The 17689-nt window shown below is 46.1% G+C and overlaps 1 protein-coding gene across 3 annotated transcripts in view; it reads right to left on the reverse strand.

Moving 5' to 3' along the window:
- znf536 (zinc finger protein 536) overlaps positions 1–17689 on the reverse strand; it is a 195035-nt gene that overhangs the window by 143702 nt on the left and 33644 nt on the right. For 2 of the 3 annotated variants that reach the window (XM_024295202.2, XM_024295203.2), the window contains exon 3: positions 2770–2877. The gene's annotated coding sequence lies outside the window, so the exon portion shown is untranslated. The remainder of the gene's footprint in view (positions 1–2769; positions 2878–17689) is intronic. The other variant, XM_024295204.2, reaches the window with a different exon arrangement.

Consider the following 17689-nt stretch of genomic DNA (forward strand, 5'->3'; position numbering starts at 1 on the left):
AGGTTTGGACCGTTTGACACAAAGCTGCGAGTTCCAGGCGGCGTTCATCGGGGGAGCGTTCAGCTGCGGCCCGGAGCGAGGATGATGAAGTCACTGGGGAGGGGAGGTGGGGGGGCACGGCTAATCCCCCCCCCAACACACTGCCGTACGCACGCCCACTTCTGACAGCTCAGGTTTATGTGGACTTTTAAGCCAGTCACACAATGTTGTATTTCTTTCACAAATCAATATGACCGCCATTTGCCCCCCTCCCCCCAAAGCCTTCCTTCTCCGTTCTCATCGCTTCCACGTCTGAGAGAATTGATCTGAAGGGATGGAGTGATACCAGCCAGCCGAGGGAGCCCCCCACCACCCCCTCCACCACTCTTTTGACACATAAATAAAATATGTGGGCCTTTTCTGTTCCAGTTCACCACAGTGTCAGTTCAGGGAAAAGAATCCGGAGTGCAGGGCTCACACGGAGATGCCGGTTCACCCGGTGGGCGGTGGATAAGGGGGGGGCATCACTCACCTTTCACAGACAAAATCCCAAGAACTTTGTCGGAGAGTGACTTTAAAACGGAGCAGCGTAGTTCCCAGACAGGAAGCCATAAATGGGGCATCTAAAGCGGTAATGAGGAGAGATCTGTCCACCTGCGGACGCTAAAAGTCCCACATTAATATCAGCTACTGCGCCGCCGTGCCACTAACAGATGAACGCGACATGTTCATCCGCACCTGGGCTAGATATTCCCAGTGTGACGGCGAAGGCGTTTCCACAGCTGCACCACAAATAGCTGCAGGCTGAACTAACCTGCCATCCTTCAGGATCACCAGGCCCGCGGGGTTTCCACCCCACTCCTTCAGGGTCTACGGGCCTGCAGGGTTTCCACCCCACTCCTTAAGGGACCCCACTCCTTCAGGATCACCAGGCCGGCGGGGTTTCCACTCCACTCCTTCAGGGTAACCGGGCCTGCAGGGTTTCCACCCCACTCCTTCAAGGTCAACTGGCCCGCGGGGTTTCCACCCCCCTCCTTAAGGGATCCCACTCCTTCAGGCACCCCGGGCCCACAGGGTTTGCACCCCACTCCTTCAGGGTCAACAGGCCAACAGGGTTTCCACCCCACTCCTTCAGGGACCCTGGGCCTGCAGGGTTTCCACCCCACTCCTTCAGGGTCAACAGGCCTGCAGGGTTTCCACCCCACTCCTTCAGGGTCAACAGGCCTGCAGGGTTTCCACCCCTCACTTTTAGGGTCGCTAGGCCCTTCAGGGTTTCCACCTCACCCCTTCAGGAGCTCTGAGGCATCTCCTGCTCTCTAGGCATGACTTGCACTTTCTGCACCACCCCAAACACAGGTGACCCCCACCACCTTCCTTTCATGGCACTGCTCCGTTTGGGGGGGAGGACACGGTCAGCATGAAGTAACCTCGCCTAATGGAAGAACTAATGGGATTAAGGGGGAATTATGTCGCCATGCTCACGCCGTTCATCTGCATAACGCCCGGCGCTGCGGCCAACTGCTCACGGGCTGCCGTCACCATCACCCCACACTGATTACATCATCACAGCGTGAGTAACCAGCGCCGGACCTGACATCAGCAGACCGCCCTCCCCTCACCCCGTCCCGCCCCTCAGCCTCCGTCTGCTCGCCAAGGAGGTCCGAACAAAATATTAACCACCACAAACGAGAAGGAGGTCCGTCAAAAATACTTCTGCTGAGGGAGAGGAGGACTGAAGAAGCTGACGCTCAGCGAGCATAAAAGATTCCAACGAAAACACAAAATCTGGAGAAAATTAGACGGAAAAACGTGAAAAACATCTCAAAGAAAACCAGAGAATTCTGACAAAATACAAAACTGCTTCATAAAGGACATCACAAAAGATCAATAATGTGAATCTGATTAAAGAGCCATTAACTAAATTACCAAAATAAAGCTCAGAAAAATACAAAACTACAGATTAAAGCTGAATAAAGTGAAACAACTTTTAAAAACTAATTTAACACTAAAGCATCAGGAATCCTAAAATAAAAGAAGAAAATAATCATTTTTTTCTAGTTTAAAGACTATGTTAAAGATGCTTCCATCTGAACTAAAATGCTGATCTGGAAGGATAAATATTGATCAACAAACATAAAATTTAAGAAACCAGATTAACTCATGTATCAGTACAAAACCCAACAAATCTCAACTGAAGATTTACTTAAAGAAAATATAAAACATCAACAAAACGCTAAATAATTATATTAATAAGTTAAACAAACGCAGATCAATTAACTGATGAAATTCAGCAGGATTTCTCCAAAACATGAAACTAAAACTGTAAGTAAAAAAAGATGATAAAACTGTTAAAAAAAGGAACAAAAAAAGAGTTTTTTTAAAAGAAAATATCAATGAAATGATGTCTAAATGATTCATGTGATGATGCAGAATAAATGATCATCATCACATCAGATCAATCAGATGAAAAATTGACTTCAGTTGATGCTAAGAACTTCAGTTTAGCACTAAAATGCACTAAAAATTGGATTTAAAACCATCATAAAAAACTGCAAGGATAATGTATGATGATGTAGGATGATCATGTACAGAATTAGCTTAAAACATGTTACAGGAATATATGTGTTTAATCTTCTTTATGTCTAATTATTTGATGATTTAATGATTTAGGAGGTGAAGAAAATGAGAGTAAAGAAGTGAAACCCTGCAGCTTCTCAAGCGTGCACGCTGCAGCTCTGCAGCACACATGCTTGCTCATGCACCCCCCCCCTTCAGAAAGCCCTGAGTCACCTCTGACAGTCACCTCAGACGGGGGTGGGGTGGAGGGGGCGTTTCCTGGACGGCGTGCTCAGCACCGTTAAGCTCACTTCAGCTCCGCCCGGGTCGACGCCGATCAGCCTGAAAGAGAGAGAGAGAGAGAGAGATGAGGGGGGTGAGTTCACCGCCAACCCCCATGCAGGAAGGGCTTCCCCCCTCTGTTGGGGGGGGGGGGTCCTCAGAGGACCTGCGGTTCCTTAAAGGAGGAACATTTTTCATAAAAAGCGCTCAGCTGCAGATTCAAACATAAACGAAAAAAAGTGTTTTAAACACCCCCCCTCCCTGCCCCCCGCATAGACCTGCAGGTACATATTTCATAGGCACACATCAGGTCATTAAGTGGCCCTCTGACGCCCCCCCCCCACGTTATTTACAGCTGTTTGGAAAAACCCCGCCCCCTTCTCGCTCCTGAGACGCCGCCGCCACCTCCAGCTCAGGTGGATCTGGGAGCAGAGAGAAGCTTTTTTTTTCTCCTCAGAAGAGGTTTACCTTCGATTTTCTCTGCTGGGAAGAGTTGAGTTGAGTTAAGGCTGGGGGGGCTGGGGGGGCTCAATAGCAGTTATCTATAATGGAAGGAAATGGACCTGTGCAGAGCGGACGGCCGCCGACAGCTGTGTTTGGACCACACCGTCACAAATAAACCCAAGTTTGGACTTTTGAATGTGTGTTTGGACTGATCCGTGTTAGGAGACGCATGTGAGTGTGCACACGTATGAACTCCTAACAAGGACAATCTTTCATCACAGTTTTTTTGCTGAAGTTCTTATTAAAACAGATCAAAGTTGATTTTAGTTTCTTTTATCTTCAGTGATTCGGATCATAAAACATAAAAAACTGAGTTTTGATGAAGGATTTGACAGAAACAATGAATAAACTGAACCTGAGGAGTTTGGTAAACAGGAACATTCTTCTCTCCCAGTCCTAAAGGGTTTCCCGATGTTCAAAGACCCAAACGAGCATTTCTCCTGATGGCTTTGGTTCTGGTCTGATCCAGGACTCGGGTTTGGTTCACAAATACCAGAATTCTGGTTCTCTAGAGAACACAGATGAACTCTGGTCCACTTCCGTGTGAATGTAGACGGAGAACCAAACCACAATGAGGATGGTGGTGGTATCTTAGAAAACAATCGTCCGTCAGGTTGAAGTTCAGATTTTCCACCTCAGAACCGTCTTATTGATCCGTGCTGAGAACCTGAAGCTCCGATGTTCCTGACCTGAACTGGGGGAGAACTTTCCCCATTAAACTAAATTATGGAATGAGACCTGATGGTAAAGCAGACCCATACCATCACACTCCCACCTCCATGTCTGACGATTACTTAGATCAGGGCTGCTCATTCCTGGTCTTCGAGAGCTACCACCCAACCTGCTGATTACCTGGACCAGGTGTGTTCATTCAATCAGAATGTGAAGACATCTGACTGAGCAGGAGGGCTGACCCGTACAGGTTCTGCAGGGTTTTGGGTCATCCGGCCTATGGAGGGTCATGGAGGAGCAGTTGCATCACAATGGGAGCTCAGGTGTAAAAAAAACAAACTAAAATTTTGAATTTCTCCTTCTTGACCAAAACAGTTGACGGTTCCATGACTTAAAAGGACGCTATCCATAGTGTTGCTGATTGGTTGGAGTTCAACTGGTTTGACTTTCAAAGTGCGTTCAAGGGCTGCAAGTTTTGCTTTTAGACCCAGAAAACGGTCGCAGAAACTTTCTAGCAACACGAGAATACAAGAGTTTTGAACGTGGCCGCTCGAAATGCGCATATACATGTTTACATTGACTTTTGACCTTTGCCAATAGCGGTGTGAACAAGCTTTAGGCTTTCCTACTTGAATTCTCTCATCTATCCTTGTTGATCCAAAAGTCTTTTCCAAAATTGAGTCCATTGAAGACTGAACTCCCTTTCTGTTTCTATATTCCTGGTGAGATCCTACTCAGAAGATCCAGCTCAGACCAGTTTTATCTAAAACCTAGAACTGGATGAGTTATGGGGTTCTCTGAGGTTCTCTGGAGTCTGAGGGTGTATTCCAACTGGGGAAATTATTTTTTCCGGACTGAGTCTGCTTACTTTGGTCCAGATTGAGTATTAAAACTTGCGTTTGGTCTGAATTTGAACTGGGATCTACTGGAGATTTCAGTTCCAGACCAAAGATTGTGACCAAAACCCTGTAACTAAAGATTTCTTTAGTTATTGGCCAACAGTTACAGGGGCATGTCAAAACAAAATGTATTTCATATTCAGACTGAGAGATTTCAGAGTGAACCGAAGTTCAGCCCGATTGGAAACTAACAGAGACAACCTTGAAAGATGGGTCAGAGAGCGGTTCCTGATCCTGGACTAGAGTTCCCTTGGGTGTATTCAGACTGAAATTATCAAGGGAAACAAATTCTGGTTCGGTTTAAGTGTACCAAATGTGTCCAGTAAGAATACACCCTGAAAGTTGCAGCAACATCTCCGATTCATGAGACTTTGATTTCTCTGGATGCTTTATACCTGGTTTGATTGGGGGAAATACTTTTTAACTTAAGGCTACACCAGACTAACTCCAGGCCTATGTTTTCCAGCATACTCTGCTTTGGCATGTTCTGATTGGCTGGACACACCTGAACCAGGTAATCATTCGTAAGTCTAGAAATCATGCAGACACTGCAGCCCTCGAGGCCTGGAGTTGCCTAAAGGCCCTAAAATCAAGACTGCAAGATGTGTCCCCAAACAGTCTGAAGACAGGAACGTAACATCACTAAGCGCCCCCCCCCAACAAAAATCACCTCCAAGTGGGAAACCAGGAAAACAGCGATCCGGCTTGAAAAAAAAGGGGAAAATGTTTTAAGGGGCGATGAATTTGGTGGCGCTGAATGGGATGTTGGTACATGTTTTACTAAAGGAAATATAATGGCAGACTATTATTAGATCACATTAATCAGGAGTGTGCCAAAGGCAGTGACAGCCGTGCTGAAAAGGATTGAAAACGCTGGTAATGGATATAAATTACCCATTGTGTGATAAAAGGATTTTTTTCTCCACTAAGAAGGTAAAAAAGGAAGAGGAGAGCCACGGAGCGCCGCGTGTTTGTGCGCCGCCTGTAATAACGCGAGGTTATCAGCGCCGGATTAAAAATTTTAAGGGAATCAGATAGCGGCGGCGAGGCCGCGCTTTAAAGCAACCGCTGACAGGAGAGGGGGGGACGGTTTAAAAACCGATTAAAACGGCGAGCCGGGACAGAGGTGACGGCGAGGAAGGGGGGGGGCTGGCGCTCCGATGGAGGTCTGCCAGGCTGGCAAACAAAAGATCAATAATTTTGAGCAAATCTAATGTTGTGGCGGATGCTAATGCGCTCGTCCATCACGGCGGCGGCGGACGCGGTCCCCGTTGATTTGGAGACAGTCGTCACGCGCAGCCGTATGAGAATGATAATATATAGACAGGAATTGGCTGCCATTCTTTGGCATCAATCTTCATTTCTTCCTTCAGACCTCACTTTTGAAATATGAAGAGTGTCAACACCCCCCCACCCCCCCTCGCACACACACAACACGGGAGGAGGGAGGGCATCCGTCAAAACGGCGAGGCCGACCGTCGCCCCCGAGACGAGGCGGAGACGGCAGATCCTTCACGGACAGACCGGCTGAGACACTTGGCAGCCACCTGATCTCAATCAGGTCTGGGGGGGCGGTGTTGGGGTGTTCCACCCCCCCACGCACTCACTCACTGGAGGTGCGCTTCATTTATCCGTCACTTCTGCTGTTTGCTCCTCAGATCACCAGCTGATGACCGTCTTCTTAACTTTCCTCTGCCAACCACCCCACCCCCACATTACCAACCCACCTCCCCATGCCAATATGCGGCTGTGAAGTCGGTGGCAGGTGGAAGGCACTAAGCTCCTTCCCTGCTCCCCAGGTGAAGTGTGAGGAGCAAAACAATGACAGACAAAGGTCACCTGGCCCCGAACGCCCCCACCTGCCGAGGTGTTGACCTGCCAACACCCCCCCACAGGGTAAGATGAAGGCACGGAGGGGATCGGGAGGAGAAAGAGAAGCAGGATGAGGAACAGCTTTAAGGTTTTGAGGATTGTTGTGGTAAAAATCACCTGAGAAACTTTCACAATAAAAGTGGAGACTTGTAAAATAACAAGCTAAGAATTAGATGTGTATGTATTCATACATTTATAATAGTTTTTTAATCAATGACATATCAATAGGTAACAAAAACTACAAAATAAAAGTTTGGGAAGTGGTTAAATCGTCTGATTTTTGTGGGATGTTCTAATTCTCCGGCGGCGTCGCCTGGTTTTATTTTCAGGTGTTTGGCAGACAGACATTTATTACCTTCTAACTGTTAACTTCAACAACAATAATGAGTTTTAAAGGTCACGGTGGTGGAGGGGGGGTTCAGAGCGTTCGTCTCCGATGGCACAACATCCGATTATTGCTCGCAGCTTGTTGCGTTTCCCGCTCTCGCTCGGAAGACGCCGTTTCCTGGAGAGCGGGCTGGATTTGCCGGGCCGGGACCTTGGGCGGTGGAATAATAAAGCCGTGACATACGGCTGAGAGCAGGGAGGCACGCCGTGACCCGCCGCCACCCCAGGCACCCCCAGCTGCACCTCGTTCTCCCTCCCCCTTCCCCGTTGCTGACATACCCAGACACCTACAAGCATGGCACTCTTCCTCCGTGTTCGGAGCCGTGTCAGGGCACCGCGAAAGGTCAGCCTTCTTGGAAGCCGTTCAGATTTGGGATTAAGGCTTCCGTCAATGCAGATTCTCTAGTGCCCCCCTCCCAAAAGGAAAAAAAAAGAAAAAAACATGGGAGCAGCTGTTCCAAACACTGATCCCTCCCTGAACCGTCATGTATCACCGGCAGAAATGCGAAGAAGGGCCATGCCGCCGAAACAAGCAAGCAGGCGGATCTGGTTCCTGGACCCCCCCACCGCCAAAATAATTTACACCCGCAGAGGAAACGCATCCAAGGTGTGAAGGTTTGCTGAACGTCTGCAGCCGGTTCGTCTGAAGTAATGAATGTTTCTGTGCATCTCTGTAATGATCTCGTCCCGTATTGTCCCAGTCGTTATTTTCTCTGACAACCCCTCCCCCACCCCCACCATCAACACCACGCCGCCACTTCATGTCGACACTCAACTCTTTCTCTCTAAAGCGAGAAAAAACAAAACTTTAAAGAAAATTTCAAAAACTATCTTCACATTGACTGGTGGGCGGGGCCAACATATTGTTTAAGCTCCTCCTTTTTTATCCTTTTTGTTTTATACCAATAAGCAATATATAATCATAAAACGTCATTGAACCTCTCCAACAAACTCCGCCCATGACAGAAAATTTACGGTTGCTATGAAAACAGGAGGAACCCAATGTAATTAGCCGACCAGACGCTAACAAGACGTGGTTTGGTCTGTAACGCCACAAGTCCGCCGTTAAGTTCAGGTTTGAGATTTGATTTCAGGTTAGCCGGATAAAGAAAACATTTTTAAACACAAAAAATATCCCAAAGTTGCGATAATTGTACCGGAATTAGCGTAGCTCTTGTACCGTTTACGCGATTAATGCAATTCTGATGGATCCATCGGAATTGCATTAATCGCGTAAACAGTGCAAGATCTACCATAATTCAAAGAATGTTAACACTGAAGCGAATTAAATCTAGAAGGAGTAGAGGGCAACAAGTTTCTATTTAGACAAAACAACAGCAGAGTTTGTTTTGGTGTAAACACGCAGTTGTTGGTTGAAACCTAAGCCGGTCTGGTGGTGAGGGGGGCGACTGGTAAATCTGTGAAAGTCCTCCAGTTGCCAGAGGCTCACTGATGCGAGTGATTGTCTTTGCTAAATGAATGACAGGCTGTGTTTAGCCTTTGTCCTTGACAGCTGCAGCGGCGAGCCAGATGGTGCAGGCGGAGGTGAGGATGGAGGTGCACGCCGCCACCGCTGTTCACTCTGACAGCTCGCTCCAATTTTTGTGTTAGGAACTTCACATCCAGCTGAATGTCTTCAGCTCCTTCAGTGACCGGAACGAGGTCACGTTCCCGTCGCTCTGGTTCTGGATGTGTGGAAGTTCTGCCGGTGGTCCGGGATACTCGGCCGGGTTGAGGGAGAAGAAAAAATGTTCAGGCATCCTCAAACCAGACGCTTCTTGTTCTTGTCCAGCCCCTCCAACACAGAGAGTGATAGGGTCCCCTCTCCTCCATGGTTTATGTCCATCCATGAATGGAGGAAGAAGGGGATTCTGGGAAATCAAAGAAGAAAACCAAGTCCTCCAGACTGGAAGTGTCCATTGTTGGAGCTCCAAGATATTTACACCATAAGCAACCACAGGAGGTATGGGGACCACCTCTGATCCAACCTCGGCACGGTTTACTTAACCAAAGCTGGGATGTAGAGGGCACTGTGAACAAACCCGCTACACTCTGGGCTTAAACAACTTAGGTTTGAGTCTGTTATCTGTAGAGAGGAGGCCTTTTCTACGAGAGCCAGGTGTCATCAGCATAAAAACAAACATTCATGCATCATTCTGTTAAAGCAGCGGTGTCCAAGTCAGGCCTACAAGTTTTCCAAACAATCTGCCATTGAAGCTCCTTATTGGCCAAACACACCTGATCCAGGTAATCAGCAGCAGATAATGCAGGATTTCTGGAAAACCAGCAGGAGGTCGGCCCTCGAGGACTGACTTCGCTCCCCCCGTGTTAAAACCTTATTCCCAACTGTTCCCAACGTGTGGATTTGGGCTTTCTGCCAGTGAAAAATGGTCAAACCTGTACAGGAAACGCAGGTCATAGACTGCTCAGTTAACCATTAAAAAAAAAAAAAAAAATGCTGATGAACATTTTTTTCTATGGGTATGCTGCGGGCAACATGTCGTAGTGATCGCTTGGATAACGCATAAGGGTAAGTACAGGTACAACACATTTTTGCTTGCAACTCGTCATATATGGACGTATAGTTTGGACGCCTTCTGTATCACTTTTTGACCTTTTGGGTGTCCAAGCTCGTTGTTTTTTGACGTTCTGACTGTTCCCATTAAATCAGGGGTCCCCAACTTCCAGGCCGCCAACCGATACTGTTCTGAGGGCCACAGACAGGGGCAGATTCTCAGAGGGAAAAAATGCATACGCTAACCAGAGGTCCTCAGGATATACACCGGTACCGGTTCCGTGTCCGTTCCCGTGTAAGGTACCGCGTCCCGACGGTTGGGCACCTGTGACTTAATGGGAACAGCCAGCACGTCAAAAAACGACGACATGGGGACACCCAAAACGTCAAAAAGAAGTGGAGGAGGCCCAAACTATATATCCATACAAGACGAGTTGGGAGTGAGAATGCGTAGAAGGGTGAAGTAGGTGAGATTCAGGCGTGTCGTGAAGATTTTTCATTTTTTCAACATTCAAATGAGGTCTAAGGGCAGGGATAACTAGTTAGTTTAGCAACCAGTTATTGTACAATTACTTATATGAAGCGGAATGAGACAATTGTTTTGCTATGTTGGTCTATATAATTAAAATCAAAGTTAATTAAATTGAATTCAAATCCTGAGGACAGCATAAGAAGTCTGTTGGTGCTGTTCATGTGATGTGTGGGGTCTTTATAAGAAATTAGGAAATCAGACAGTATAGTTCGTGTGAACATCATACGGCCACTTGTATATTACATGCACACCCCATCCGTGCCAGTAATCCCCTTTAATACAGACTAAAGCGTGGAGTAAGGGCACCATGTGACACCATACAAGTGTCTGCAATTTTTAATATCTTTACAAATACTTCACAATACACTTTCCACACACATGACAATGGGATGTTCCATTTTCAATGGAACTGAACCTGTGCTCCTCTTAGGATGTGCCCACTCCTCTCTATGACCCTCCACAGACCCTGACAATCCAAAAACATCCAGCACCCGTACAGGTGGATCTAACTACAGCTTTCTGTAACTGGACCGAGACCAGGACTCAGGAGCTCCTGTGTGTGGAGGAGGTCGTCTCCTAATGATCTCCAACGTCTGTTCAGACTCAAACACCCCATCATGAGCTCTCAGGCACAGAGAAATAAATCCTTTATTAAAGCTTCCACTCTCATAAATTACTGAAAGGCAGGAAGTGGAAGTGCATAAATCCACAGATCAGGCCCATAAAGCAGATGTGACCAGAACAAAGAAAACACGAGGAAAGGCGCGTTTACCGCCCAGCAGGTAGAAGAACGAAAAGACGGAAAACTACGAGACGAATTCACTAAGCAGACAGTTTCAGATGTTCTGGGCGCGAACACAAAGCCGGTTTCCAGATCTGCTGTCAGGGAGCCAACAGCCGGCTCCTCTCCGCCGCCGCCGCCCCCGGGACCTCCCCACACTTAAGAGTCCTGTCAAAGATCTCCACAACCTCTGCCACCGCCCCCCCGGCTCACACTCCAGCAGGAGACTCCATCCCAGAGCGTTTTGTCATTTTTTTAAACACACATATCAAAGCTGCGGGTGTGCGTGGGGGGGGCAGACAGATGTTTCTCTTATTCTCTTTCTTCTTCTTCACAATGAAGCGGCGGAAAAGAGAGAAAAGAAGACGTCTTCTCGCCATCCTCATCCCTTCTCCCCACCACTGGCAATACATCATTTGTATTGATGCAATATTAAATTTCAATATCGCATGTCAAAAGGTACAAAATGATAGATCAGAGCCCGCACAGATGAATTATTAAAGGCCGCAGTCGGCGACGCTGTCGGCTGCTCCTCCAATCAGCTGCGTCAGACCAGAGCAGTTGGTGATACTGGCAGCGTTTCAAAGATTCCTCTTTTCTGCTCGCATCCCGGCTTTCTTAATCTCGCTTTCTGTCACTTATTAATGCTCCCGAGGAGCTCAGACCCGCAGATCTTTAGCCCCCTCCCAATAAGAAGTGGCGTTTGCCTCCACAGAAACTCCTGCAAAAGCCGAATGAATGAAGTCCTAATTAAAGATTCACTATTGGACACCCGATAAGCCCGATTCTGCTCTGTACAGCGAGGTGGGGTGGGGGGGACTTCTTCTGTGTGCTGTGATATATGTGCTCTTTAAGTGCCCCCCCCCCCCGAGTTCATCTCCTCTCTGATATAGTGACTCCTGGACTGTCTCAATGCCTCGCCACTTCAGGCTTTTTACCTGCCGCGCCGCTCGACTCCAATTTACGACAGAGGTCAAAGGTGACGTCTCTGAGAGCCTGTTGAGAGTACAGTCAGAGCTCACAAGCCCCTCCCCCTGACGTCTCTGTCATCATACACTTTGCAGGGAGATTCATCTCAGGACCATAAACGTCTTGTTTGGCTTGGGTTGAAGAACCGATAAATATTGTCTAGTAAACAATTAATCCTTAAAACTAGAGATTGATTTATAGATTTCCTTTTCAGCCAAAGAAATCCTTTTTCAGTGATGGTTCTGTTTGACAAACCATGTCATTGTGTTAATAATGTAATGTGATTGTTCCACCAACAAATGTTTAAGTGTCTGAACTTTATCAGGATTTGTGATAAATTAATAATTCTTAAAAATGCCTCTAAATATGTATATACATGTAAATGTGTGTAAAAATGTATCTACGTAATGTACAGACTACATTAGTAGTTTTCTGTAAATATAACATCTGAAATGAGTGCAAAACGCAAAATTAAATAGAATCTTAAAAAAAACGCGAAATTCGGGAATCAAATCGATTCAGGCTCTGATGAATGGATTAGACTCTGGAAGTCATCGTGATTCCCAGCCCTAGTTTTCTCTGCATTTGAAGGTATCCTATAATCCTGTATCTATGTAATTTAAAGACTCCTTTAGTAGTTTTTTATAAATATAACATCTAAAATGAGTGTGAAACTCAAAATTGAACCAAATATGAAAAAATTGATTTAATTCTGGAAGTTATCGTGATACCCAACCCTAGTTTGAAGGTATCTCTTCATCTTTTTACCTGAACCTGAGTGTCCCCCACCTCCAAAGGAGCCACCCACAGAGTGGGGGACAACGTAGAAACTATGGGCTCAATCTGAATTCTTCCCTTCTCCCTTCCCCTCTATTTGAAGGGGCAGTTTAAGTGCAAGTCGTGTCTGGTAAAATTAATTTTTAAATTTCACCCTCAAAGCAGAGGGTTAACAAGTCCTCGTTTACTTTTTGCTGTAGCATGAACTTTTTAAAGTTATAAAACCGCTGTTGTCTTGTATATTCATGTGTTGTAAGCTCCACGCTAACGCTAGCGGATCAGCAATTATTGGTGATGTCATCAAATGGAGGTGACGTCTGAATTTTTTCATAACTTTACTTTTGGAAGGCCAAATAAAGGGAAAGGGAAAAGAGAAGGATTCGGATTGGGCCTATGTTATCCTGTGGGCGGAGCCTCATTTCCATGTATCAGGATCTCAGGGGGTGTTGGCTTTTGTTGCTACACTGGATTTTTTGGCACCCGTTTTTGCCCAGTTGCCATAGCAGCATCTTTGGAAGGGCGGAGCCTTCCAACTGTTGCCACTCACACCTGGTTGGGTGGGGGGAGTTTCGCAGCGGGCATCCAACGCGGCTGAAGACGGCGTACGTGTGGAACCACGGCAAACGCGTCGGCGCGAGTGACAATCGGCCCTTCTGCACGTCAGGCTTCCTTTCCGCCAATGTCCTCAATCCCCAAACCCCCGTGAGGTTTTAATTGCAGAGTCCAGATTGCCGGGGCCGGTCGGGGCCTAGCGAACCCCCCCTACCCCCTCCATGAGAAGTCACAGCCTCCATTTAGCTTCCAGATCCCATTCGCCAGCGAACACAGGGCCCCCGTGTTACCGTGCGAGCACCGCCTGGCAAAAATTCAATTCTCAACCCCCCCTCCCCACACACACACTCACTGTTGTATCCGAGCCTGCTGTCTTGCCCTAACGATGCTCTGCCCCCCCTCCCACAGAAACATAGACACATGCACGCAGGATTTTCTTCTTCCTCAACAACAGAACACAGCGGAGTCGTTAGGACCTTCTCTTCATTACTTCAAAAAACCAATCATTAGACACCAGAGTATATACGTAATTAGAAAATCACTTCCTTTGCAATCCCGGCTAAGTAGTTTACATACTGTAATTACAGGGACAAAATCAATTTTTAATCATTTCACTGATTGGGCTCATCAGCTCAGTAGGAACATTGTATCCTGCTTGTTGTGCGAAAGCAACATCTGGGCTAAAACAATTACCCTTTTGTGTTTCAGAGCCTCTCTGAAAATGCCCCCCCCCTCGACGTGGACACTCGTTTTCTGACTCTATCTGTTCCTCTCTGCCCCCCCCGCCCTCCCACCTCTTCCCGTTCTCCCGCCGCCTGCCCTTGACTTGGACATGGAGGATCACATTTAAAGCTTTATAAATCAATACGCTATAATAAGCTGCTCCTGACAGAACCAGTGAGAAAGAGGCAGTCGAGGGGGGGGCAACATATTGCTTTTTTAACGCCTCTGTTGTTTTTGATTTTCATGCCCCCCCCCCCCCCCATACAGATATATTTGGTTTTTCGGCCTTGAAGGAAAAACAACAAATATGTAAAAAGAGAAAAAGTCAGCAGCTAATAAAACGCTTGATATTCTCGTCTGAGAGGAGCCGATCGATCCACATTAGCCCCCACTCCCCCTCGTCTCACTTTGAAAACTCAGGAAATCAGATTTTAGAAGTGTGGGGGGGGCAGAGAAAAAAAAATCGGTTAATGCATTGATCACCAGCGCTGTATGCAAATCACTTCTGCTTTTATTTTTGCGGATCAATAGCATTAATTAACGGCTCCGTTTTAACGGCAACCCGCAATCCTGTTAGACGCCCCCCCAGCCCCCCTCCCTCAGTCGTCATGGAAATGAACAGAACATGGCAAGGGCCATAAATCGGGAAATCCAATTTGACCATGAGCTCGGGTAGTAACAGTAAAATATGAGCGCTAACGCAGCACGCAGGTAGATCATCCCTCACCGCTCGTTAAACTGCTTATTTTATGACAAAAAAACTCAAAAGAAAAGAAAGTTTACAACTTAATTCATGGAACTGTGAAGGGGACTGCGGGTGGGGGGGTGATTTACAGCCTGTGTAAACAGTTAAAACCCCTTCTGCTGTCGGGCCGGAGCCCTCCCAGGTCAGGAAAATGGGCAGGGAGCGACACGCCAAGGCCGCCACGCGTCCGGCGAGGAGCGCGCACGCTCGCTCTCTCGCCGTCCACGGAACGGGAGGCGGCACTAAAACGGCATCTGGGTTTTTAAGTGCTGAGTCATGCAGGACGAGCTGAAAATCAGGCTGTTTTGACAGTGTTTTTATGTTTTAAGGAAGCCTCCAGCTGTGGGGACCCACAACCCCCCATCTCTACCTGCTGGGGGGGTTACAAGCTACATTTACTCCAGGTTGATCTTTATTATTATTGCCCCACATCTCAGAATGAAGCAGAAAAACTTCAAATATTATGATTCTTGGAGCCGTTTGAGTCCAGGCGGAAAATGAAACTTGAGGATTTGTTAATAAAGGTTTGAACCCAGAATGACGGGAATTCTTTTTATTTAGGGGAATACTAGAACACGTGAGGTTTTTATTATTATGGCCCAAGTCCTCAAAACAAAGGTCAAAGGTCACATTGTTCGTCTAACTTGCATTATTTTGGTCCTCACACTTGGAATGAGGGATAAAAACAGCATTTTAACTGTAAGGATAATATTATTTTGATCAATATTATTATGGCCCAAGCATTCAAAACTAAGGTCAAAGGTCACTTTCTGAAAAGTCAAAATCCACTTTAAACGTGTAACTTTTAGCTGTAAGGATACTGTTATTATATAAATATAATGACCATTGACATGAATAGAGATGGACAAACAAGGCTGTGACATCAGGTTCCAACAAAATGAAGTCAATTCAGTCGCTGTTTTTCCGCGGTTCGGATATCACTCGATTTAGCTGTTTTGGGATCAGAAGTGACTGGAACCTGTCAATCAAATGCTTTGAACGTTAGAGGCGGGGGCACCATGTGCTCTTATTGAGGCATCTGAATGGTCAGTTTTTAATTCGAATAAATAGCGATAAAGAAAATATATGATGAAAAAAAAAAATAGGTTTAGCAAGACCATGTTATGAAGAGACACCAGAGCAAGAATGGTTCTCCTGACGAACAGAATGACTGAGAAACAACTGTTTTTTCCCAATAGAAGTCTATTGGATTCTGGCTGTCTGGGACCAGCGGGAACATGAGGGGGGAGTGGATGATGAGTCCAGTTCTCTCTATATACTGTCTATGGTGATATCTATGATTAAGCATTTAAAACGAAGGTCAAGGGTCACATTCTTAAAAGGTCAAAGACCCTACTGTAAAGGTCAAAGGCTGTGTGTCCGAATTCCTTCCCTACTCACTACATAGTGTCTTCAGCATTTTAGAGCTGTCTGAATCTACAAATCCTAAATGCAGTCACACAAATTTCCCAAAATTCTATGTGAGAAACCAGTGTGCATCAATGCTCACTGGGTTGGGGAATATGGACCACAATGCATTGCGTTTGAACAATTTTTGCACAAAAAAACTATATGTATATTTTTAATAAACCATCAACATTTTCATTCTCAGGACACGGTCGAGTCATACTTTAGAAAGTAAGGTCAAAGGCCACTTTGTCCATGTAACTTGTATTTCTCAGTAGCTGACTGTGTTTCCATTGACTATGAAATTCTGCAAATTGGATTTGCGATAATAAATTTGCCTAATGGATCCACTGCAATTTCGAAAAAAACTCACATTTATCAGAAAAAAAGTTTTTGTGCTTGGAGGAGGAAGTGGTTTTTGAGGCTGGTGTTAGAGTGGAGGATGCTGAAGACAGGCTTAGATGGAGGACTCTGATTGGCTGTGGCGACCCCTGAAGGGAAAAGCCCAAAGGAAAAGAAGAAGAACATTGAAACGGTTTTATTTTGCAAAACTCTAACGAAAACATTTTTTTCACCACATGACCAGCAACTGGATACCACGGTTAGCCTGCACCACAAGAGGTCCCACAACAACACAGCTCATCAAAAGAGTGTGTCCTGTGGAACTGTTGGGTTGACAGCTCCTCTGTAAAATCATCAACCACCATTTCCCAAAAGCTCTGCATCTTGGCCTGGATAAGACGCCAACGTCTCCTTTGATAGATGATGATGAGCGCCGTGGCAGAAATTTGAATGTATCGCGTGAGTTGGTTTGTGTTTATTCACATAATTATGATTTAATGGAAACAGTGTAATTGTGAAATAGTGTTTATTCGACATTTCTAGAATGATGATAAAGTTTTGTGCGTTTGTGTAACTTGTATTAATCTGGTCTTCAGTAATGTAGTGAGGGTTGAAAACAACAATGTGAACGTGAGGAATGGTTATTTTATGACCCAAGTCTAATAGTAAATATTATGCAGAACTAAACAGAAGGATGTTTAATGACGATGTTTAGTTTAAACATGTTTTTTTTCTGACCCTTTATTTTAGGTTGATCGCTAAAGCATCACAATTGCTGTTTCCGGAGTCGACGTTCTCCCACCAACGTTTTATTCTTATTCCCTTTGGCTCCCAGAATAACTGCAAACAATCCGAATGTTTCCTGTTTACTGGAGCATAAAATCAGGAAAAAGTGACACCCTTCATGGTTGTTAAAACACTGCCCCCCCCAGATGATGCCGCCAATAAAACAGGGCAACTTCATGGTCAACTGAGCGACCCAAACCGCGGCGTCGCCATAAAGAATCACCTTTACCGTTTTGATTCAGCGTACGACATCCCCGCACCCCCTTTATAATCTACATACAAGTTCTGATTCGGTTCTGAACCAGCTCAATCGACACAAGAATTATTCTGGCGGGGGGTTTTGCCGAACAGTCTCCGTTTTCCTGGAACGCTAATCTGCTGGATAAATAATGGACGCTTTTCCAAATGA

Source organism: Oryzias melastigma, linkage group LG3, assembly GCF_002922805.2.
Source record: "Oryzias melastigma strain HK-1 linkage group LG3, ASM292280v2, whole genome shotgun sequence".
In the NCBI taxonomy this organism is placed as follows: Eukaryota; Metazoa; Chordata; class Actinopteri; order Beloniformes; family Adrianichthyidae; genus Oryzias; species Oryzias melastigma.